The sequence below is a fragment of the Diceros bicornis genome, chromosome 32, assembly GCF_020826845.1.
Source record: "Diceros bicornis minor isolate mBicDic1 chromosome 32, mDicBic1.mat.cur, whole genome shotgun sequence".
NCBI classification, from domain to species: Eukaryota; Metazoa; Chordata; class Mammalia; order Perissodactyla; family Rhinocerotidae; genus Diceros; species Diceros bicornis.
Window position 1 is genome coordinate 6,384,194 of NC_080771.1, and position 23,093 is coordinate 6,407,286.

A 23,093-nucleotide genomic window follows, 5' to 3' on the forward strand; every position below is an offset into this window, starting at 1 on the left:
ATTTTGGTAAATGCAGCTGAGCAGGCAGAATAAGAGCCCTTATAACTAATAAATATGACCCCTTATATTTGTATAACAACAAAGTGGTTACCAGCATGGGCCTGGAGTCCCCAGAGCCAGCCTTTCCTTATGTGTGACCCTCGAGAACCCATGAAACCACCTCTAGCCTCAGTTCCCTCATCTGCGAAATGGGTACGATCGTATAACACTCGTAGAATTGCCATTATAATCAGTAATGTTTTCTAAGGACGTACTTGGGCCAGGCACTGTGCTAAATGCTCTCTGCATTATCGCGTTGTCTCCTCACCATTATCCGCCAGGTAGAGCTGTAATTACCCCCATTTGATAGCTGACGAGGCTGGGGCTCAGAGAGGCCAGGGAACTTGCTCAGGGTAATATAATGAATGAGAGGCAGATCCCATATTTGAACCCAGGCTGTCTGACTGCGGAGCCCATTTGCAAAAGTGCAATCATCTGCTGTTTCCCTTGTTGGGTGAGGAACATAGAGAGAACACTTAGCACAGGGCAGCTTGGGGTGCGTTCTCCACAAACACTAGCTGTCATTGCTGCAAATGGAACACTTTCACTGCATTGACTCCTTCAAAATATATTTATCATTGAGAGCCTACTGTGTGCCGGGCAGTCTTCCAGCTGCTAGAGATAAAATGGTGAGAAGACAGAGGTAAACCAGCCTCAGTGAGCTCACACTCTAGTGAATGGAGAAATGAGAAGAAAGTACAGTGATCCTCATTTGCAGATTCTGTGTTTACGAATTCTCCTACTTGCTGAAACATATTTGTAACCCCCAAATCGATATCCATAGCACTGTCACAGTCATTCATGGACGTGTGCAGAGTGGCAAAAAATTTGAGTAGCCCAACATGCACGTTCCCAGCTGAGGTCAAAACAGTGTGACACTTTGCCTTCTTGTTTCACCTCTTATACTGTAAACAGGAGTCCTTTTTGTGATCTGTTTAGTGCCACGTTTTTCACATTTTTGTGCTTTTTATTGGTGATTTCACTGTTTAAAATCACTCCCTAGCATACTACTAAAGGCTGCCTACTGTTCCTAAGCACAAGAAGGCTGCGATGTCCCTTAGAGAGAAAATGTGTGTTAGATGAGCTTTGTTCAGGTGTGAGTTGTAGTGGTGTTGGCTGTGAGTTCAGTGTGAATGAATCAACAGGTTATATTAAATAAGGTGTCTTTAAACAGAAACACACATAGAACAAGGTTAGGTATTGATCTGTTGATGAAAATGTGACTGGAGACTCCTGGAAACCTAACCTTAGGTTTTTCCCTTAGGGGCAATGGTTCAGTATTTGCTAATTCTGTGTTCATGGTAGCTTTACAGAACATAACTGCCACAAATAAGGAGAATCGACTGTAATTAGACATTACATGCAATGAAAGAATCAAGCACAAAGATGGAAAGGCATACAGAAAGAGTCTGCCTTGGACTGGGGTTCAGAAAGGCTGAGAAGCACCCAGGCAGGAGGTGGGATGAGGAAAAAGTGTTTCAGGAAGAAAAAGCAACATGTGGAAAGGCCCAGAGGTAGCCAAAAGCTTGGCAAGGTCAGGGAACTCGAGGAGAGCCAGAGTACAGGGAGTGTGGTGGTCACAGGGAACAGAGGAGCAATAGTACAATAACACACTGGAGAGGGCAGCTGGGGCCAGGTGGCTCTGTTTTTTGGGCAGCTCTCATTTCATCCAATCAGCACAGTAATCCTGGCAGGCTAGGCAGGATCGTTTCCGCCTTGGACAGATGATGAAATTGATGCCCCATGCGGTAAATGACTTGCTCAAAGTTACACTGCTAGTAAGCAGTAAAATCCACCCCCCACACACCCCCATCTTAATCTAATGTTGAACAGATGTTTGAGTATTGATCGGAGATCTCAGGACGTGGTCCTGGGCTCAAGGTTCGGTTTGCTTTGAGGAGGAATCGGTAACTAAGGGGCTACAGAAGCCAGCAAGCATGGATGGAACCACCTGGGACAGGTGGCAGAGTGTGGAGAAGAAACATTCTCATGTCTTTTTGAAAATAAAAATATTCCTGGTATAAAAACATTAATGCCTTACTGAAAGAGTCCCAGATACCTGCAGAGGGCAGATGGAGGAGTGAGGTGATCACAAAGGCTTGGAAAAAGGAGATGTGAAGATCTGATGCAAACTACCCCCTAAATCCTAGTTCTGACACTGAGCCTCCCCATCCGCAGGGCACCCAGGTCTCAGTCTGCCTCTTGTCCCTGCAGGACAATGATCTTGAACAGGGGTCAGCAACCCTTTTTCTGTAAAGGGCCAGATAGTAAATATTTGGAGCTTTGTGAACCATGTGGTTTCAGTTGCAGCTGCTCAAGCCTGCCATTGTAGAGTAAAAACAGCCATAGACAGTATGGACATGAATGAGTGTAGCTGTGTTTAAACTTTATTTATGGACATTGAAATTTGGATTTCATATAATTTTTATGGGTCACAAAATGTTATTCTTTTTCTGTTTTTTTTTGCAACGGTTTAAAAAGGTAAAGACCATTCTTAGCTCACAGACTGTACAAAAACAGGCAGTGGGCCAGCTGTGGCCCGTGGGCTGTAGTTTGCTGACTCTTGATGCAGAATCATGGGACTTAAGGGTCCGAAGGATACTACATGTCCATCTAGTTGAATCCTTACCTGACCCGTGAATCTCTGTTGAACATTCTCAGCCATTTGCCGCCCCCAGTAAAATGGAGCTTACTCACTGGACAGCTCATTCCATTGTCAGAAGTTTAAACTATGTCATAGTTGGGGTTTCCCCAAAAGCAGATCATGAGACAAGGATTTGGGTGCCAGGAATTTATTTGGGAGGTGATTCCAGAAAGCCCGATGAGAGTGAAGTGGACCGGGGAAGGGAGGAGAGCCGATAAAGGATGTGCTGATGAGTGAGTTACCAGTGGGGCTATGGGCTCAGTCCCTCTGGGGACCCTTGGAGAGATTGTATGAAGCACATCTCAGAAGTGTCTCACAAAGAGGCTAGGAAGCTGGGGTATTTCCCTACCTCTTGCCCCTCATTGGTGGAGGGTTGCTCCTGAGCCCTTCCCCATCCTGGCGCCTCTGCACACTGTCTGCAGTACACACTCTGCAGCCAGAAATTGCCTTCAGGCAGAAAGAAGGGAGAGGCAGCCAGGGCAGCTGGGAACTGTCTGCAGGTGACCTCTGGGGGATGCTGACGAGTACAGGTGGGCTACAAAGTGTTTCTCAAGTGTGCTACTCATACCACTGGGGGCCTAGTATGACATCTCAGACTAGGAAAGGTACAGATTCCCTTTTTAAGCCCTCTCTTGGCTGCTGCCCTGCCTCCCTCTCCAGCACTCTGCTGCTCTCTCTCCCCAGAGCAGGAGTCCAGCCCAGTGACCTTTCACTTCCTTGAACTTGCCAGACTCTTCCTTCTGACTACAGTCAACAAAAGGACTCTCCATGAAGTACTAGAATGTTCTTGTAACACTTGCTCATCTCCCTTTTTATGGAAAAGATAGCAGTCCTCAAATCCAGGGCATTGAACAGGCAACAGTAGCTAGCTAAAATTTAGTAACATTGTTTTGTTTTATGTTTATTTTTATAGTTTCCACCTCTACATGGCAAGTGTTTCTGCCTTTGCATTTACAGTAGTGATATAAAGTTTCCTTTAAAATAAATTTATATAAATAATGTGTCTACTTAAAGAAAAATATTAAATAATACTATAGGTGGTCAGCAAATATGAGAAAAAATAATAGTCACCACCACTTCTGGAGCACTTAGTATGTGCTGGGTGCTATTCTAAGCACTTTTCATGTATATTTTAATTAATCCTCACCACAATCACATGGGTTAAGGACTATTTGAGGTAGGTACTATTATTAGCTGAGAAAACAGGCATAGAGAAGTTAAGTAACTTGCCCAGTTATATAGCTGGCAAGTGACAAACTAGAAAATGAACCCAAGTGGTCCTGCTCCAGAGTTTGTGTTCTTCATCGCACGATTACACTGCTTTTCACAAATTTGACAAACAAACAAAAAAAGAAATGAAGATATTTGAATTACTGATGTTAAAGGAAATCTGCCTTAAAAGGTTCCTCTTTTATTTATTTATTTATTTTTGTGAGGAAGATCAGCCCTGAGCTAACATCCGATGCCAATCGTCCTCTTTTTTGCTGAAGAAGACTGGCCCTGGGCTAACATCCGTGCCCGTCTTCCTCCACTTTATATGGGACGCCGCCACAGCATGGCCTGACAAGCGGTGCGTCGGTGCACTCCCTGGATCCGAACCCAGGCTGCCGCAGTGGCGCGGGAGCACTTAACCGCTACCCCACAGGGCCAGCCCCAAGTTTCCTCTTTTTTATCTAGCCAAAGTCTGTCACCCTGCCTCTGCCGCCCCTTGGTTGACATAGTTTCTTCTGGAGCCCCAGGGAACAAATCTGTCCCCTTTGCATCACTAAGGTCCTTCAGATATTTGATGACAGGGAACTGGTTGGCCTTCCTGGGTCTTCCCAGCCCTAGATTAAACACTGCCAATTCCTTCTGCCTATTCTCCATCGTGTGTTCTTGGCATCTTCCCCCAAGCACAGGGCCTCTTTCTTATTCTTTGTTATTCAACTGAACTTGTAAAGTTATTTTTGTTGCTGTAGCACTTTTTTTGCAGGCCTCACACAGCTGATTCTGGGCTCAGGGTACATGGCTGTGGTTGGGGCGATTGACGTGGCAAAGGGCAGCTAGAGAATGATGTCAGGAGGCAGGCTGGTCACTCAGAGAGAGCCCCTCGGAGCCAGCGTCACAGGGCGCTGGAGACTTCTGATGCTCATTCTTCGCGGGCCGGAGATAGGGCTCCTTTAGTGCACGTGGAGCTGATCAGGCTGAAAGGACAGACTAACCAAATTCACAGGAGCCTGGTGAGAAAGCCAGACCACAAATATATTAAATCACAATAGGAGAAGCACTGCAAAGCAGCCTGAAAACTCTATGTCAGCTTGTCAGCACATTCTTTCCCCTGTAGGAAAGTCCACCTGGGAAGCCAAATTCCAGTTAGAGGGTTGGTATTCATGGAATCCAAATAAGGTGAGCAAGATGAGTGATTTTGTTAGCCAGGATGGCCTAAGATATTTGTATCCTCTGAGGGATACAAGGGTCCAGGATAGCAGCACTGCTGGTCTGATTCCCCATCCCTGTGCTCACGGTAGACATGACTAATCAATCACCGCACCTCTGCCTTCCTCCTGCTCCCTGGACCAACCTTAAGATCCGTATCAAAAGCATATTCCGGGAAGCTCTGGCCAGCCCTCTGAGCTGCCTGTAATGCTCAAGGGTTTCCAGAGTTCCCACTACCCTGGACAACGTGGGAGAAAAATGGCCTCGCAAAGACTTGCTCTTTCGTGCTTTTTCTGAGCTCCTCACACATCACCATTTTTCTCTGCCTAATATTCCTTCAGCTTATGTCGATACAGTGGGCCTTTTGTTTTTTCGTTGTCAAGTCTTGATTTGATTTCCAGGCCTTGCTCTTCCTGCTTTGTCCAGAGGCACATCCTGTCCTGTCCTTAAGAATTTTTGCAGATCAGTGAGCACAGACGTTGTGTGTGCATTTTACCGATATACTCTCCCCACATTTTGGGGTGACTTGCTGTGTACCTCCCAGTAACAACTTCTTGCAACCAAGAAGCAGTTGGCTGGGATTTTGGGGGTTGTTCTGTTTATAGAATTGGCAGCCTCACAATTTTAAACTGTTATTACCCTTACCACTTGGCTGTGCCTGGGGCCTTGGGTACAGGGGTGCTGGAGAGTGATGGGGCTGGAGAGGAAGCTTAAGGCACTAAACCCAACAAATCATTGAGTTTGTTGCTTATGAGCATTGGTGATACTTCACTGAAGAGCTAGGATTCTTATTATTTTGGAGCAAGCAGACCTTTGCCAGCCTTAAAAAATGTACATTTTGTACATGGCCTTTCTTCCCACCCATATAAAGAACCTTGACTTACCGAAAAGGAAGATAACATGCATATAGAGAATCTGTGGCACCTGGGCCGCTGAGAGAGGCCCCCTTGAGCTCCTCGAGAGGAAAAGTGGGCCCTGCCCTCAGGGGCTGCCCAGTTTGAGAGGAGACATCCAGTTCTCACACTAGGAAGGCTGCCAGTCTAATGAGAGAGGCACAGTCTCTAACCTCAGGGAGTCGGATGGAGGAGAGGCATGCAGTGGCCTTGGTGTGAGCTCTTTCCCTCCCCCTAGATGTTTCTGGATCTGCAGCTTTTCTTCAGTCCGTCAACAGGCAGGGAGTGGGGCCTGCTTCGTTCACAGCTCTGTGCAAATGTGTACCAGAGGGCCGGGGGTTCTGAGGCTCAACCCAGGAATTTGTTTGCTTTTAATAGACTTTATTATTTTTTATTTTTGTGTGTGAGGAAGATCAGCCCTGAGCTAACATCCATGCCAATCCTCCTCTTTTTGGCCGAGGAAGACCGGCCCTGAGCTAACATCTATTGCCAATCCTCCTCCTGTTTTTTCCCCTTTTTTTCCCCAAAGCCCCAGTAGATAGTTGTATGTCATAGTTGCACATCCTTCTAGTTACTGTATGTGGGACGCCACCTCAGCATGGCTGGACAAGCAGTGCATCGGTGCGCACCCGGGATCCGAACCCGGGAGGCGAGTAGCGGAGCGCACGCACTTAATTGATAAGCCATGGGGCCGGCCCCCAGACTTTATTTTTTTTAGAACAGTTTAGATTTACAGGAAAATTGAGACAGTGGTACAGAGAGTTCCCATATACCCCACACCCAGTCTCTCCTGTTATTAACATATTATTACCATAGGATATTTGTTATAATTAACCAACCAATATTGATACATTATTAGTAATTAAAGTTCGCAGTTTATTCAGATTCCCTTAGTGTTTACCTAATGTCCTTTCTCTGTTCCAGAATCCCATCCAGGATACCACATTACATTTAGTTGTCATGTCTCCTTAGGCTCCTACGGGCTGTGACAGTCTATCAGGATTTCCTTGGTTTTTTGTTGTTGTTGTTGTTCTCTTTTTTTGGTGAGGAAGATTGGTCCTGAGCTAACGTCTGTGCCCATCCTCCTCTATTTTTTACATGGGACGCCGCCACAGCATGGCTTGATGATCCCTTGGTCCACACCCGGGCTCCAAACCTGTGAACCCTGGGCCACCGAAGCGGAGCGCACAAACTTAACCACTATGCCACTGGGCTAGCCCCAGGATTTCCTTGTTTTTGATAACCTTGACAGTTTTTTTTTTTTTTATTGATGTTTTAATAGTTTTTAACATTGTGAAATTTTGGGTTGTACATTTTTGTTTGTCTATCACCGTATATATGACTCCCTTCACCCCTTGTGCCCACCTCCCACCCCCATTGCCCCTGGTAACCACAATACAGTTTTCTCTGTCCATGTGTTTGTTTATATTCCACATATGAGTGAGATCATACAGTGTTTGTCTTTCTCCTTCTGGCTTACTTCACTTAACATAAAACCCTCCAGGCCCATCCATGTTGTTGCAAATGGGACAATTTTGTCTTTTTTTATGGCTGAGTAGTATTCCATTGTATATATATACCACATTTTCTTAATCCAATGGTCAGTCAAGGGACAATTAGGTTGCTTCCACTTCTTGGCTATAGTGAATAATGCTGCAAAGAACATAGGGGTGCATAAGCCTCTTTGGATTGTTGATTTCAGGTTCGATGGATAGATTCCCAGTAGTGGGATGGCTGGGTCATAGGGCGTCTCTATTTTTAATTCTTTGAGGAATCTCCACACCGTTTTCCATAGAGGCTGCACCAGTTTGCATTCCCACCAGCTGTGTATGAGGGTTTCTGTTTCTCCACATCCTCTCCAACATTTGTTGTTTTTTGTCTTGGTGATTATAGCCATTCTAACGGGTGTGAGGTGATATCTTAGTGTTGTTTTGATTTGCATTTCCCTGATGATTAGTGATGTTGAACATCTTTTCATGTGCCTATTGGCCATCTGTATATCTTCTTTGGAGAAGTGTCTGTTCATTTCCTCTGCCCATTTTTTGATTGGGTTGTATGTTTTTTTGTTGTTCAGTTGTGTGAGTTCTTTATATATTATTAACCTTGACAGTTTTGATGAGTATATTGAATACCCCTCTATTGGAATTGTCTGCTATTTTTCTCATGATTGGACTGGGGTTATGGGTTTTGGAGAGGAAGACCACAGAAGTAAAGTGCTATTTTCATCACATCATATCAAGCCTACCTAACATCAGCACGACTTAACCACTGTTGATCCTGACCTGGATCACGTGACTGAGGGAGTGTTTGTCAGGCTTCTCCACTGTACAGTTACTCTGTTTCCCCCGTTCCCTACTGTACTCTTGGAAGGAAGTCACTAAGTGCAGCAGCCCAGCCTTAAGGAGTGGGGTGATCTATTTCCCCTCCTGTAGGGTAGTGTGTCTACATAATTGATTTGGAATTCTTCTGCGTGGGAGATTTGCCTCTTCTCTCCTATTTGTTAATTTTTCTTTTTATTTATGATGGTATGGACTCATGGATTTTATTTTATACTCTGGGTTATAATCCAATACTATTTTATTTGTTTTGTTGCTCAGTTTGGCCACTAGGAATGGAATTTGTCTTTAAACCAGCTCCTGAGGCATTTCTTATATGTATTAGAGTTAGAGACCCACGTAGGCTCGTACCCCAGCTCTGCCACGTACTGGCCATATGTGTGCCCCAGGCCAGTGGTTTGACTACTTGGGCCTCAGTTTTCTCAGCTGAAAATGGAGCCAATATTGCTACCTACCGCTGAGGGTTATTAAGATGCACATGGTAAGTCCTCTGTAAATAGAAGTTGTGATTATTGTTAGTTTGGCATTCAAGTTCCTTCTGGATCTGGCTCCAGAAGTTTACAAATCAAGGCCGAGTATGCCTCTACAATGCTCACCTTCCAAGATGACAGACCTGTGTGGCAGATGTGCCTGCACTGTGTCACCTTCTCCCTGGTCACCTCCTCTCTCCTGCCGACCCAGCGTTCTCTCCCAGCTTCTGCCTCGCAGTCACACCATTCTCCAGCCAAACAGACGACCCACGTAAAATGCCCTCCACCAGTTCACACATCTGCACATCCTCATTCCCTCAAGCGCCCCTTAAACCCCACTTCCTCTGTGTCACCGCCTGACAGCCAGGCGAGAAGTCCCCCTCCTCCTCTGAACTGCAGAGCCCCCGCTGTGCCCACTCCTGCCTTCCAGCCTTATCACTTCAGACCCTGTGTCAGAGCAAGGGGCGGTGTCCTCCCCCAGCAATCCTCATCCTTATTCATCTTTCTATCCTGCCCGCACACACGGGGCGCCCCACACCAGTCTGTGGTCTTGTTTGCACCTGCCGTAAGTTTTGACAAGACAAAGGAAGTAGGGGAAAGGCCATATCCTGGGTGCTGACTGGGCCTAACTGGACAGCCTCTGAGGGCCGAACTTCTCAGAGTTCGGAAGGCTGATGCTAGGTCACTTCTATTTTCATATATATATATAGATATATATATATTTTTAAGTATGGTAAAATATACAGGACATAAAATTTACCATTTTAACCATTTTTAAATGCACAGTTCAGTGGCATTAAGTACATTTACGTTGTTGTACAAACAACCATCACCACCATCCATCTCCAGAACTTTTTCATTTTCCTAAATAAACGAAACTCCATACTCATTAAACAGTGGATTTAATTGTTTAATTAATTTTAATTTCCTCCCCATTTCCTCCTTCCTCCAGCCTCTAACAAGCACCATTCTACTTTCTGTCTTATGATTTTGACTGTTCTAGGTACCTTACATACGTGGAATATCATACAATATTTGTCCTTTTGTGACTGTCTTATTTCACTTAGTGTAATATCTTTAAGATTCATCCATGTTGTAGCATATGTCAGAATTTCCTTCCTTTTTAAGGCTGAATAATATTCTATTGTATACGTACACAGCATTTGGTTTATCCATTCCTCTGTCAGGGGACACTTGGGTTGCTTCCATCTTTTGGCTGTTGTAAATAATACTGCTATGAACATGGGTGCACAAATATTCCTGCTTTCAATTCTTTTGGGTATATACCCTGAGTGGAATTGGTGAATCATAAAGTAATTCTATATTTTATTTTTTGAGGCATTGCCATACCTTTTTCCAGTGGCTGCACCGTTTTACATTCCCACCAGCAATGCACAAAGGTTCCTGTTTCCCCACATCCTTGCCAACATTTATTTTCTGGTTTTTTTGTTTTTTGATAATAGCCTTCTAATAGGATCTCATTGTGGTTTTGATTTGCATTTTCCTAATGATTAGTGACATTAAGCATCTTTTCATGTGCTTGATGGTTATTTGTATATCTTCTTTGCCGAATTATCTATTCAAGTCCTTTGCCCATTTTTGAATCAGGTTGAGTTGTTTGTTTACTGTTAAGTTGCAAGAGTTCTTTATATATTCTGGATATTAATCCCTTATCAAATACATGATTTGCAAATATTTTCTCCCATTCTGCTTTTTCACTCTGTTGATAGTGTCCTTTGATACACGGAAGTTTTTAATTTTGATAAAGTTCAGTTTATCTGTTTTTTCTTTTGTTGCCTGCGCTTTTGGTATCATGTCCAAGAAATCATTGCCAAATCCAACGTCGTGAGGCTTTTCTTATATGTTTTCTCATAAGAGTTTATAGTTTTAGATCTTATGTTTAGGTCTTTGATCCATTTTAGGTAATTTTTGTATGTGGTATAAAGTAAGGATCCAGCTTCATTCTTTTGCGTGTGGATAGTCAGTTTTCCCAGCGCCATTTGTTGAAAAGACTGTCCTTTCCCCATTGAATGGTTTTGGACACCTTGTCAAAAATCATTTGACCATTTTTGTGAGGGTTTATCTCTAGGCTCTTTATTTTATTCCGTTGGTCTATATGTCTGTCTGTATACCAGTAGCACACTGTTTTGATTACTGTATCTTTGTAGTAAGTTTTGTAATCAGAAAAGTTGAGTCTTCCAGTGTTACTCTTCTTTTTCAAGATTGTTTTGGATATTTGCGGTTCTTTGAGATTCTATGTGGAAGTTAGTATGGATTTTTTCTATTTCTGCAACAAATGTCATTGGGATTTTGATAGAGATTGCATTGAATCTGTAGATTGCTTTGAGTAGTATTGACATCTTAATAGTGTCTTCCAATCCATGAACATGGGATGTCTTTCTATTTATTTGTATCTTCTTTAATTTCTTTCAGCAATGATTTGCAGTTTTCAGTGTACAAGTCTTCCACCTCCTTGGTTAAATTTATTCCTAAGTATTTTATTCTTTTTTTTTTTGATGCTCACTTCCACTTTTTGAGGCTCCTGATATATTAAAAAATGAAGAAATACAAAACAAGATGCCAGAATGGTGGTCAATTTAAACTGTGTGATCCTCTCAGTGTTTCTCAGGGATGGCATATATAGACAATGATAGAATTATATAGTGTCAAAAGCCTAACATCGAGTCCCTTCATGAATGTGAGGTCCCCCTGTCCACTCATCCTCACTATGATGGGAGGGAGGGGTCTGGGTGGTTCTCCTTACAGGGGTCAGAGTGGGAATAGGATGATATTCCCTCAAGTGGGCCCTGCTGAGGGATCCACCGAAGGCCTGAGGTCATCATAGGCCTAATCAAAGCATCTCCCCAGAATGTGATTCTGAGAACATTCAGACCCCTTCGAAGCCTCAGGCTAGAAGACCTCAGACCCTAGGGTCATGGAGACTTTCTATCTGGAACAGAAACAGTCACCCAGAGGTACAGATGAAATAGAACAGCCAGCTTGCCCACCCCCACAGTCTTGCTAATAACCCTGCGGGGATTTTGTTGGCTGTGTTTCTGGCCCACATCAGTTTCAATTTGAGGAGTTGTCTGAGGACAAAAGGTGAAGGAGCACAGTGTGAGGGCCGGTCCCTGCCCAGGCATCTCCCCCAACCCCTTGTGAGGCTTCTAAATGGCAGGCCTCTCCTCTTCTGTCATTCAACTGTCTTAGGGCTTTCTTGACCTCAGGGTCGCTGGCGAAACTCTGTTCTTTTTCAGGCGTTGGATTTATTTTGCTTCTCATTTTTTTGGTCTGTGGTGCTGTACATGCAACACAGACACACCTCCCCCCTCTTCTGTGTCACCGCAGATGTCTGCAGAATTCACAGGCTGCAGTGTCTGGAGACGCAGTCTCTGTCTCCTTGCCTCTCGTCTGTCCTCCTCCTCCTGCTCCCTGCTGAAGCCTGTTGTTGTCTTATCCCCAGCCGGAAGCTCCCTCTGTCACAGGGCCAGGTTCCTGGCCACTTGTTCTTCTCCAGCTGCTGCTCCTGCAGGCCCCAGCCAACTCCTATTTCCATAGCAACTGAAACTCGTTTTTCCATCCCTGCATTTCCACTTTGGAAATAAAACCCATAATAGTCTTTTAAAAGAAAAAAAAACTTGAGCTACATCTGGCATAGTGAACTCAGACTGTACAGAATTGTTAGCTCTCCCGACTCCCCTGGTCCCCTAAAGATCCTCCCCTACTTCCCTCTGCCCGCCTCCCCCCTTCTAACTCCCCTTGGCTCCTGGCTCAAAAGCAAGTTTGAGGAGCAGTCTGTGTGGGTCTTTTCTCTCTTAAAATTAATGCAAGATGACTTTGTGCTTTGCCAACCCAAGAAGAGGAGGAGGTTAGAGGCCCTATTCTATTGTATCAAGTGATGCTAACCTGTGTCCCAAGGGGTGTCTGTTTATTTACTCCCCTGGCTGGAGAGGTCAGAGGTTGCTTGAATATGCCATTATGTCATCTCTGAAGATGAGGCTCCCACACTCCGACTCTTGGGCAGTGTGGCTCTGAGGTTGCTTGAGCAAGATTTGATGACTGCACTCCCAGTGTGGTGGTTTGGCTGGCATCACGCATGCAGGAGCCTCGGATTGTGATGTGGAGGGACCTGGGAAAGCTCTCCCCTCTCCCACCCCCAAAAAGACTTTCTTTACCGACCTAGCCCATCCCTGCTGCTAAAACTCCACCTAAAACAATTGACTGTGCATGCCATCGGGCTCACACGCAGTTTTCTCTTAAAAATGTAAAGTGCATGTTAAGTTGTGGTTAGCTTGGACGTTTCCACTTCTAGCACTGTACCTTGCGCATATAAGTGCTCAGTTAATGTTTGTTGGACTGAATTAACATCTTAGCACACAGTGGCCCGGCAGATAACTTTCTAATCTGACATCTGGCCAGAATTAGAAATGGCACATTTTGGCAAGAAGGGGCTTTTATTAACCTTTTTTTTTTTTAATTATTTTATCGAGGTCCTATTGGCTTATAACATTGTCTAAATTCCAGGTGTACATTATTATATTTCAGCTTCTATATAGACTGCATTGTGTTCACCACCAATAGTCTGGTTTTAATCTGTCACCATATGTATGTGCCCCTTTGCTGCTTTCGCCCTCCCCCCACCCCCACTAACCACTTTTTTTGATGATCCCACTCCCCTGTAGGCTCCCCACACCCCCATCAACATGGATAACTGAGAGTCACATGCAAGGTGCAGGAATCAATTTCTAGGATAGCAGTTTGTTTTTATGGCTGCTCAAAAAAAAAAAACTGTATGTTGGGAGAATAAGGAGAGTCATTAAATACTTCCAAGGGGAAGACACTGTTTGTCTACACACAGGCCTTTATCTCTACAACATGCTACCCCACCCACTCCTGCTGCCCATGTGAGCTGGACTCTTTGAGTCACTCATGGTGTGGTTTTGAACACAACGTGGGGAAGAGCCCCCACGGTCTGTTTAGCTCTGACTATGAAAAATACAAGCTGCGTTTGACTAAACGACAAAAAGAAATCTGTGGAGCCAGGAAGCATAGTAAATACCGTGACTCTCTGCAAATGTGCACAGCCCAAACAGCTTTTTCCAGTCTGGAAAAATGAAGAGATTTGTCTGTGCACAGCCAGCCAAGTCTCCACCCCTCCTCCCTTTCCAACACTCCACTCCACCTCCTGGCAAGGCCTCCCACCCTGCCCCAGACATTCAGTCATCAGCTTTTATCCTCTGTGACTTGCTTTGCCCCGGGAAATAACATTGCCAGGCTCTGGGGAGATACACCAGCCTCTCCCAAGCATCTTTGAGGGCTGTCTGTCTGGTCAGGGTTTGCCGGTCATCTCCGACCTTGGCCAGATTTAGCTCACAGTGGAATTGTGCAGAAGTCAAAGTGGGTCTGCTGTCTCCTTTTCCTTTGCTTACTCCCTGCTTTCTCCTCCCCCTCAGTCTTCCCCCTTTTCCTTTGAAAGAAGACTTATCCCTTCCCTGCTTCCATCAGACGGTGTTTAGAGGGAAAACTTGCAGAAGTTGAGGGTTTAAAAGCATTCGCTTTGGGCTAGTACAGGGGGCGGAGGTGGAATAGGAAATTTCCCAGTGATTCAAAGACAACCAGGGACAACCTGTAGCGGGTACAGTTTCTATATGGGAGGGACTTACAGGGAAAATCGGGGTCTGCACCTTGCCTTGAAGATATATTTGCATAGCAACTGTGCTGTTTTTTCTTTGATGGTATGTTTTGGGGGGTGGTAGCGCTGACCAAGACTGAGGGGCAGTAAACACCCACCCACTGGAGCACTGTCCTAGAGACAGCATATCTAGCCTGCAGCTCAGTGTATTGGAAAGGGCAGTGGGATGGGACTCAGAAGCACTGGGTTTGAACCCTGGCTCCTATGAATAGGGAGTATGTGAGTTATCACACGATACCCGCAGCGCCTAGCACAAGCCTGCCAACAGCAGGTGCTCAATTAATGTTTGTTGAGTCAGTGAATGAATGAATGAGCCAGCAACCTGGGATACTTTTCCTCTTTGAGCCTCGGTTTCCTCCTCTGTAAAAAATAATGTTAAAAAATCTGACACTTGGGGCCGGCCCGGTGGCGCAAGCAGTTAAGTGCGCGCGCTCCGCTGCGGCGGCCCGGGGTTCGCTGGTTCGGATCCCGGGCGCGCACCGACGCACTGCTTGGTAAGCCATGCTGTGGTGGCGTCCCATATAAAGTGGAGGAAGATAGGCACAGATGTTAGCCCAGGGCTGTCTTCCTCAGCAAAAAAAAAAAGAGGAGGATTGGCGGATGTTAGCTCAGGGCTGATCTCCTCACAAAAAAAAAAAAAAAAAAATCTGACACTTACTCTGCCTAGCTCACCAGACAAGTGTGTGTGTGCGCGTGTGTGTTTAAGAGAGAGAGAGGGCAAAAGTATGAACGTTCTTTGTCCTTTGTAAATTGGGATTTAAAAGTCAGTTTGTCTCAGGTTCCATGCTTTCTCTTTAGTGTTTATGTCCTTTTTCAGGAAGAGGGACTGTATTCCAGAGTGTCTCCTGAATGCTTTGTTCTCCATCCTATATGCCGAGTACCCTAAGGATGAGAGAGCATTTTAAATGCTTTTACCTGAGCAGTTTAAATCTGAGAACAATGCCTTTTAAGGTTCTCAGCCTTGGCTTATGGCTACTGCCATGTTGGTCCCATACTTGGCTCCAGAAGTCCCCTGAAACCCTCCCCAGGATGGAACTTGCCTTAGCTCAGACAGCAGACTTTCATCAAGTGCTAGGGGGAGTCCAGCCTCCAGATCTTTGCCCGTGCTGTTTCCTCTGCCTGATACACGCACCTTCCCTTTTCCATGCCCAATTCCAACTCATCCTTCAGATGTCAGCTTAGACCTCACTTCTTCCAGAATGCATTCCCCAACTCCTGCCCTCTGCCTTTCAGGCAAGCTTCCTGCCCCGTGCCCTCTCCATGCTCACTTCCCCTACCCCAGTGCTTACCCACTGAACCACAGTTTCCCATGCTCTTGTCTGCCTCCCTCCCAAACTGTGGGCCCCCGAGGACTAGAACTGTGTCTTCCTTGCCCATTGATGTAATCTCAGTGCATATCACAGTGCCAGAAACCAAGAAGGTGCTCAATAAATCTATATGGATTAAATGGATAGCAGTGTGTTGGGGAGTTGGGAGAAAGGGAGACTAGAGTCACGAAGGTTCTCTTAGGAGAGAGCTGTATTTACTGAAGTATGGAAACAACAATTCTCCTTCTACCAGAATGGCTTGCATACAAACTAAGCATGCAAATACGTACACATACACACCCAGAGACTCATGCACACACCCTGCTGCAGGCGGTCACTTGTGCAACGCACTTTCCCCTGCTCTGAAATGTCTCCTCTTGTCGTCTCCTCCCACTCATCTTTCTCATTCTCTGTATATAGGCAATTGCAAGAATAAAAGAATCTAAAGGGCAGAGTAAAGGTAATGCCTGGGAAAGAGATTCGATGATCACGCCTTTCCCTAACATCTTTCCTCATCTCTCTCTGTGCTCTAGATGATTGCAGCATCCCACTGTAGGGAAATTCTACTTATCTTCATTAGGTACAAATCAGGAAGACACCTGAACTTTTAAAAATAGCTTAGTGCATGGTTCTGCAAGCTCTTTGGAGTCCTGCCAAATAGCTCCCAATTCTGTGCCTCAGTTTCCCTCTTTTCTCTGTCATAGACATGAGGAACAGAAGTTGTCCTCGAAGCACAGAATGTTTTCTGGGGGAAAAAAGAGTTCCTTAAGTACACAGAGTGACTGGCCATGATTTTGTCGAGGATGAGAGAAAGGAAGGTGTCACTCGATTCTTCTGTGGGCAGGGGATTTTTAAGTTGTTTTGAAGGATGACTCGAATGTGATCAGAGGCTGAAGTGATGACCTGCCTTACCCAAAGAAAGAGTTCTGAACCGGCCACGTGAACTGACCTGGAGCGGAGGAGAATTTCTGAAGAGGGTGGGAGAGTTTTTGGTAAGGACCCACCTGGCAGCAGATACAGCGTGATAAAATGACAGAGCCTGAAAGTGTTTCATGAGCCGGGCACAGTCCTACCTCCTTAGCGTGCAGGGCAAGACCTTTGGTGCTGTGTCTTCGTCTGACCTCCTCCTGTCTCTTCCCCGTGCGCTGTGGACGGCACTGCAGATGTGGAGGAACCACTTCCTAGGTCAGGGTTGCAAATCAGGGGTGCTCAGGTGAACTCGGACTGCTGGACAGATTTTATTTAGCTCATAATGTCAGCCTTTGCAATATTTTTCATTTAAGTCAGTTCCCCAATTGAGAGACTTCATGTAAAATCCAGATCTCCACTTCTTTGGAAAAACGGAAGATCTGACAACACCAGGCTCACATTCTTCCACAATAACCAGCCAGAGGTGAGTAGCTGCTGCCCTTTTCCTAGAGGTCTTGCTTTCTCCGTCCCCACAGTTACTACCCCTTGCTCCTCCAAGCTGAAAGCCATGTCAGCTACCTTGTATCGTCTTATCCTCCAGGCCATTTATGTTGCCTGCTGGGCCCCTGAAGGCACCTAAGGGTCTCTGCCTGGGTGAGGACCTTCTGTCCCCTAGGCCGTTGGTGATGCATTAAACCTCCTTTCCTCTCTGCCCCCCATTGATACTGATTTGTCCAGTATTTCGGTGTTGAGGGCTGGGCTCTTTCTGCCTTTAAAGGGTAAGTTGCCATTGTGAAGAAATACAAGGCCGCAGGCTAAGGAGCAGGCAAGGACCTGTTCCTCCCTTCCCGGATAACACACTCCCACTTCAGTGGTAACCTTCTGGGAATCATGCCCATGACTTTTCTTTTTTCTATTCCATTAGTGACTTTCAAAGAGGACGTTTCAGCCAGATAAAGGGAGCAGATGGCATTGTATCAGGCCTCCTGCAGGATGAGTCTGGGGGGAGTCAGGGCTTTCCTGTGATTTGTTCCTGTACCTGGTAAGCTTTGATCTCTCAGGTCATGGAGGTGTGTTCTAAGGAAGGAATCAGGTCTTGCCTAACCTTGATCATTGAAATCACTGTTCTCCTTGCCCTTCTTTCATAAACAAGGGAATTGGAACAGAGCTAAGAGAGGCTTTTTCATGCACTTTAGGAAAGAATGAGCAATGGAAAAAGGAAATTGAGAGCTTTGGGGAGTTTATAGCAGAGGAGCATTTGAGTTTGAAATAGGAGCTGAGAATCCATATGTTTGGGAGGAAAGAAAAGAAAAAACCAGCCACACACACAGAGCTTCAAGGGTACGTGCGGAAATAGTTATGGGTAAGGGGGCAGGGAAGCCCACGTGGGTCTCCCTTTATCAGACCCAGATGTTCAGGCAGCAGTTCTCAGGATGCCCGTGAAAAGGTCCAGAGCCTGCTGTGCTAGATTCAGTGTTTTCTTAACTACCGAGCAGCATGTGAAATCAGTGGCGGGAGCTTTCCACTGTGTGCTCAGTGACTCCCTGAGGCCCTGCCAGGGTTCAGTTATACACAGGCTGTGCTGCCTCCGGGCAAGACTTAGAAGTGGACAGGACTGGCTCACCTGGTACCCGTCCCTGCCTGTGAGCTCCTGTCAAGCAGGGGCTATCACCCTGCGGCCCCCTGCTCCAGGCCAACCTTGGAATGCAGGAGATGCAAGGCCTGGATTCAACCCTCAGTTCCACCCTGCATATATGACTTAGCCTTTCCGAGCTTCAGTTTTACCATCTTTAAAATGGGAAAAAAATCATTTGTGAGGTGCATATGAGATATGCGTAAAGGGCTCTGCAAAGAATAAAGCACAAAACATGTTTTTGTAATCATTCATTATACTTTAAAAAATTACTATGGAAAATTTCAAACATATGCTCATGTAGACAGAATAAACCCTCACGCACCCATAACTTAGCTTCAGTAATGATCAACTCGTGGCCAATCTTATCTCCTCTATATCTCCACCCACTTTCCCCATCCCCATATTATTTTGAAGCAAATCCCAGATGTTGTATTCTTTTATCCCATTATCGAACTTATGGCTGACTTGCTCCCTCAACCAACCAAAATGTACCCAATCCTCGGATGTCCCTTTCTGTAGTACCCTTTTCCCCTTCCAGAGTACCATACCTCCCATCTCCACCATACACCTGGTGCCCTAAATCCTTCTCAAAGCCATTATTCCTACAAAACCGTCATGACTGATAGCAGCTCAGGCTGTAAGCCCTGGGAGGCCTGAGGTGTTTGCATCCAGTATCTTCAGAGGAAAGAGTGGGCTCTAAAGGGGACTGAAGCATCAACCCCTGGAAGGAGGAGAAGATATTGGGCCATTTCGAGCCCTCCAGGCCCTTGACATCAAGCATAAGCCCTACAGGAATTGACAGAGCTCCTTCTCCTATTGGTGTTTTCCTTCCGGAAAGAGGGCACATGGGACAGAGAACAGCAATGAACAATGTCCTCCATCAACCACTGGCTGCAGGAGAATCAGGGCTCTCCTCTCTGAGCAGATGCACTACTGGCTGGAATATGTGATGGAGCTATGAGGATGAGACTCAGGTCTATGCTCAAGTCCTTGTGGAATGGGTAGAATGCAGGCTGCACAGACCAGGAGACCTGGCTCAAATCCTGCCTCCACTCCTTACATCTCATAGCTTCTCTGTGCCTCAGTTTCTCTTCTGCAAAGGGGGGTTACAGTAGTTATAATACTTAACTCAGAGTTGTTGAAAAGATTAAATGAGATAATTCTGTATCCATTAGGATTCTCTTGGTAACAAGGGACAGAAAATCCAACCCAAGATACCTTTGGCCAAGAAAAAGAATTTTGGGGCTCACCTTAAGCTGAGAAGTCCAGGGGTGGAAAGAGGGTTCTGCACCCAATTTCCAACATGTGGGAGGGGAGTTCCCCACACCACCAAGAAATTCTCTGAGACACCAGCTGAGTGTCCTACAATTCAACTCAATTCTGACACTATCTACCTAAAGATAGCGTCAGATCCCACAGGTTAAGGGCTCAGCCCTACAAGACTGCCCCCTCCCCCACTTCAGATGTCAAATGCAAATCCCAGTTGTCACCTGTACTTCTGACCAATCAGCTATAAATCAGAGGTTCCTTTGACCTCTTTCTTGAGTTCGATTAATTTGCTAGAGCAGCTCACAGAAACTCAAGTTACCACATTACCAGTTTATTATGAAAGGATATAACTCAGGAACAGCCAAATGGGAGAGATGCATGGGGCAAGGTTTGGGGAAAGGGCACAGAGCTTCCATGCTCTCTCTGAGCACACCACTCTCCCCAAATCACATGTTCACTCACCCAGAAGCTCGCCAAACCTAGTCCTTTTGGGCTTTTATGGAGGATTCATAATATAGGCATGATTGATTAAATCATTGCCCATTAAGGATTGAACTCAATCTCCAGCCCCTCTCCCGTCCCTGGAGGTCAGGGGCCTGGGACTGAAAGTTCCAACCCTCCAAACACATGATTGGTTCTTCTGGCAACCAGCCGCCATCCTTAAGTGCCGTCATCCTTAAGTGCTTTCCAAAAGTCACCTCATTAATATAACAAAAGACACCTTTATTGCTCTCATCACTTAGGAAATTCCAAGGGTTTTAGGAACCATGGATGAAGACCAAATATATATATTTCTTATTATAAATCACAGTCTCACAGGTGGACATGGCTGGGTTCAGGGTTCAAATGTCAAAATCAGGACTTGGTTTCTCTCTACTTCTTGGCCCCATCTTTTGTGTTTTAACTTCAGTTTTGGGTTAATGTGGTAATAAAATGACAGCATCAGTTTTAGCCCCTGTATCCTTTCAGAATCCCCAAAGAGAATCTCTTTTCTAAAAGTCCTAGCAGAAGTCTCATTGACTCAGATTGGGTCACATGACCATCCCTGAAGCAATCACTGAGGTCAAGGAGAATGAGATGCACTTATTTGCTTAGGGAGTGTCACTGGATCTACATGGACTGAGAGGGTGGGGGAAGGGCTGGTTCCTTAGAGGGAAATTGCAGAGCGGGTTGGGCATGGTTACCAAAATGAAGGTGGATCAGGACTGGTGACAAACTGAAGATGCTAACTATAATGCTTGGTAAGTATTTGGGTGCATTATCAAAGCTCATAAAGTGGTGATTCCCTTCTATCTTATGGAGCATTTTTTATTCCTTTTTAAATATTTTCTGCATATTTGATCTCATAGCAGTCCTGTGAGACAGACAGGAGTATAGGGATTATCTTCCCATTTTACAGATGAGGAAATCAAAGCACAGAGCAGGTAAAGACTTTGCCTGCAGTCACACAGCAAGGTAGTATGGACTTGGCCTATAGTCCCACAGAGACATAACTGGCTCTGAATTCCCTGGCAGATCCACTGGAACTGGAAATGGCATATGCAGTGTATGGGTTAGTGAGGGCCTGACATGGGGTCTGGATCAGCAGCCTGGGTTTGTTCTGGAGTAAGCAGTCTAGACTGGCAGCAGTCTGGGTGGGTCAAGTACCCATTGTGGGTGCCCTGGCAGGTGGCAAGGAAAGAGCTGGTACATAGACCAAGACACTGCCACCCCAGGAACACCCTCTTATGAATGATTCCCTTCACACCAAGAAGCTGGGTACAGGACTTAGTTTTCCTCGTCCCAGAAAAAAATCCTGGTCCAAAAAAAAAAGGGAGGTCGGGAGAGGAGGCAGTGCTAGTTGCAGGGCTGACTTCTCCCAAGGGAAATCGGTCTGGAGCCAAGAATGTCCTTTGCCGAGATGTAGAGGGAGAGCAGAATCTTCTGGTCAGATGGGGGTGGTTTGGCCAGAGCTCTCAGCATCCTCCTAAGTATTGTTGGGATCTGCAAAGAGCCTTCCGAAAAACAGCACCGCTCTTCCACATCCAGGTTCTGAACACATTGAACAGAAAGACAAAGGAGTGGCAGAGAGCCAAAGTGCCACCTTATGATCCCTAAAGCTAGCGTGGAGGAGGTAGCTTAGTGTGAGAACAAAATTGGCTTCCTCACTGAGCCTGGAAGAGGATGGAGCAGGGCAGATCATTGCAAATAGCCTTCCCCAGTTTTCTAATCAGATAAATTATTCCATTGCCACGGGCAGTGAGAGTAAAGATAAAAAGTGTGTTTGGGGAAAATCCCTCTTCATGGAAACCAGAAGCAGGGAAAACATGTGCCCTTGGCAAGTTATAAATCTCTGGGCATCAGTCTCTTCTTGGGTAAAATGGGCATATGAACAGTACCTCCCTCCCAAGGAGGCAGTGGGGATTGAAAGGGATGATGTGTGCGACAGCCCTGGCATGTAGTAATCACTCAGTAAAAGCTGGCTGTGTCTGTCTGTGTACAGTCCAGGTTCATGGCAGGTGGCTTTGCTTTTTTCTCCAGCACGAAGCCCAGGGCCACCGAGTCCTGCTGTGTTTGTGTATCATTCTTTCTCTCCAGCTGTAAAAATTCATGAGACTGTGGGTGTGCAGTGGCTTTTCAGTTCTTGGCTTCTTTCCAGGCTGTGTTCTCCCACTTGGGGGGCAGGGGGATGGCAGACATCCTCTTCACGGTAGTGAGTGCCGCCCCCCATGCCCTGTTCCAGCAGAGCCTGGCTCAGAGTTCAAAGCTGAGGTGGCTTTGTTGAGTAATTTGGTGACACTGCCTGCCCAACAGCCATCTAAGGGTAAGTCTCACTCCCACACACAACCATTTGCTAAGCATCTGCTGCCCTGTGTTTTGTGGTGTGGAGGCTGGGAACAGGCACACCGCCCCAACTGACCGCGGGGAGGCTGGGCTTCCTTCCTCTCCCCGCTGCCCTTGGGCTCTCGGTCTCACACAGCCCTGCTCAGTGAGGTTTCAGATCCGCTCCCAGGCTGGTTGGCGCTGACTACATCTGGATTCACACCAACCTCTTCCTCCTGGGGGTTCAGAGTGTTCTTGGAAGGAAGCCTGGGAAGGGAAAGGCCTTCCCCAGCATTCCCCATCCAGCAGTTGGCTGACAGCACCGAACCGAGCTGCCAAGAGCTCTGGAGTCAGGCAGACCTGAGTTCAAATCCCTGGGTGACCTTGGGCAAGCTGCTCTCTCTGCTTCAGTTTCCTCATCTGTAAAAAATGTGACAGAAACAAGATCGGCCTCATGGGATTATAGCCAGGATTCAATGAGATACTAACTGTGAAACACTCACCCCATGTCTGGCACGTGGGACATGCTTAAGCCATGGTAGCCTTGACCAGCAGGGGGGATCTCCCACCTTCCTGTGGGTGCACTCACAGGGAGGGAGTGAACACCACCCTCTTTGGCCCACCCCACCTCCCAAATTAGACCACTATTATAGTTACTCTGGTGTGATCAAACTGATCTGG

General features: G+C 46.0%; 1 protein-coding gene across 2 annotated transcripts in view; it reads left to right on the forward strand.

Annotated features, from left to right (window-relative positions):
- CHD9 (chromodomain helicase DNA binding protein 9) overlaps positions 1-23,093 on the forward strand; it is a 226,208-nt gene that overhangs the window by 854 nt on the left and 202,261 nt on the right. Inside the window, exon 1 of one of the 2 annotated variants that reach the window (XM_058527807.1) lies at positions 17,094-17,189. The exons of the other annotated variant lie outside the window; for it this stretch is intronic. The gene's annotated coding sequence lies outside the window, so the exon portion shown is untranslated. Of the gene's footprint in view, positions 1-17,093; positions 17,190-23,093 lie in introns of those variants that run through there. 2 annotated transcript variants of the gene reach the window in all.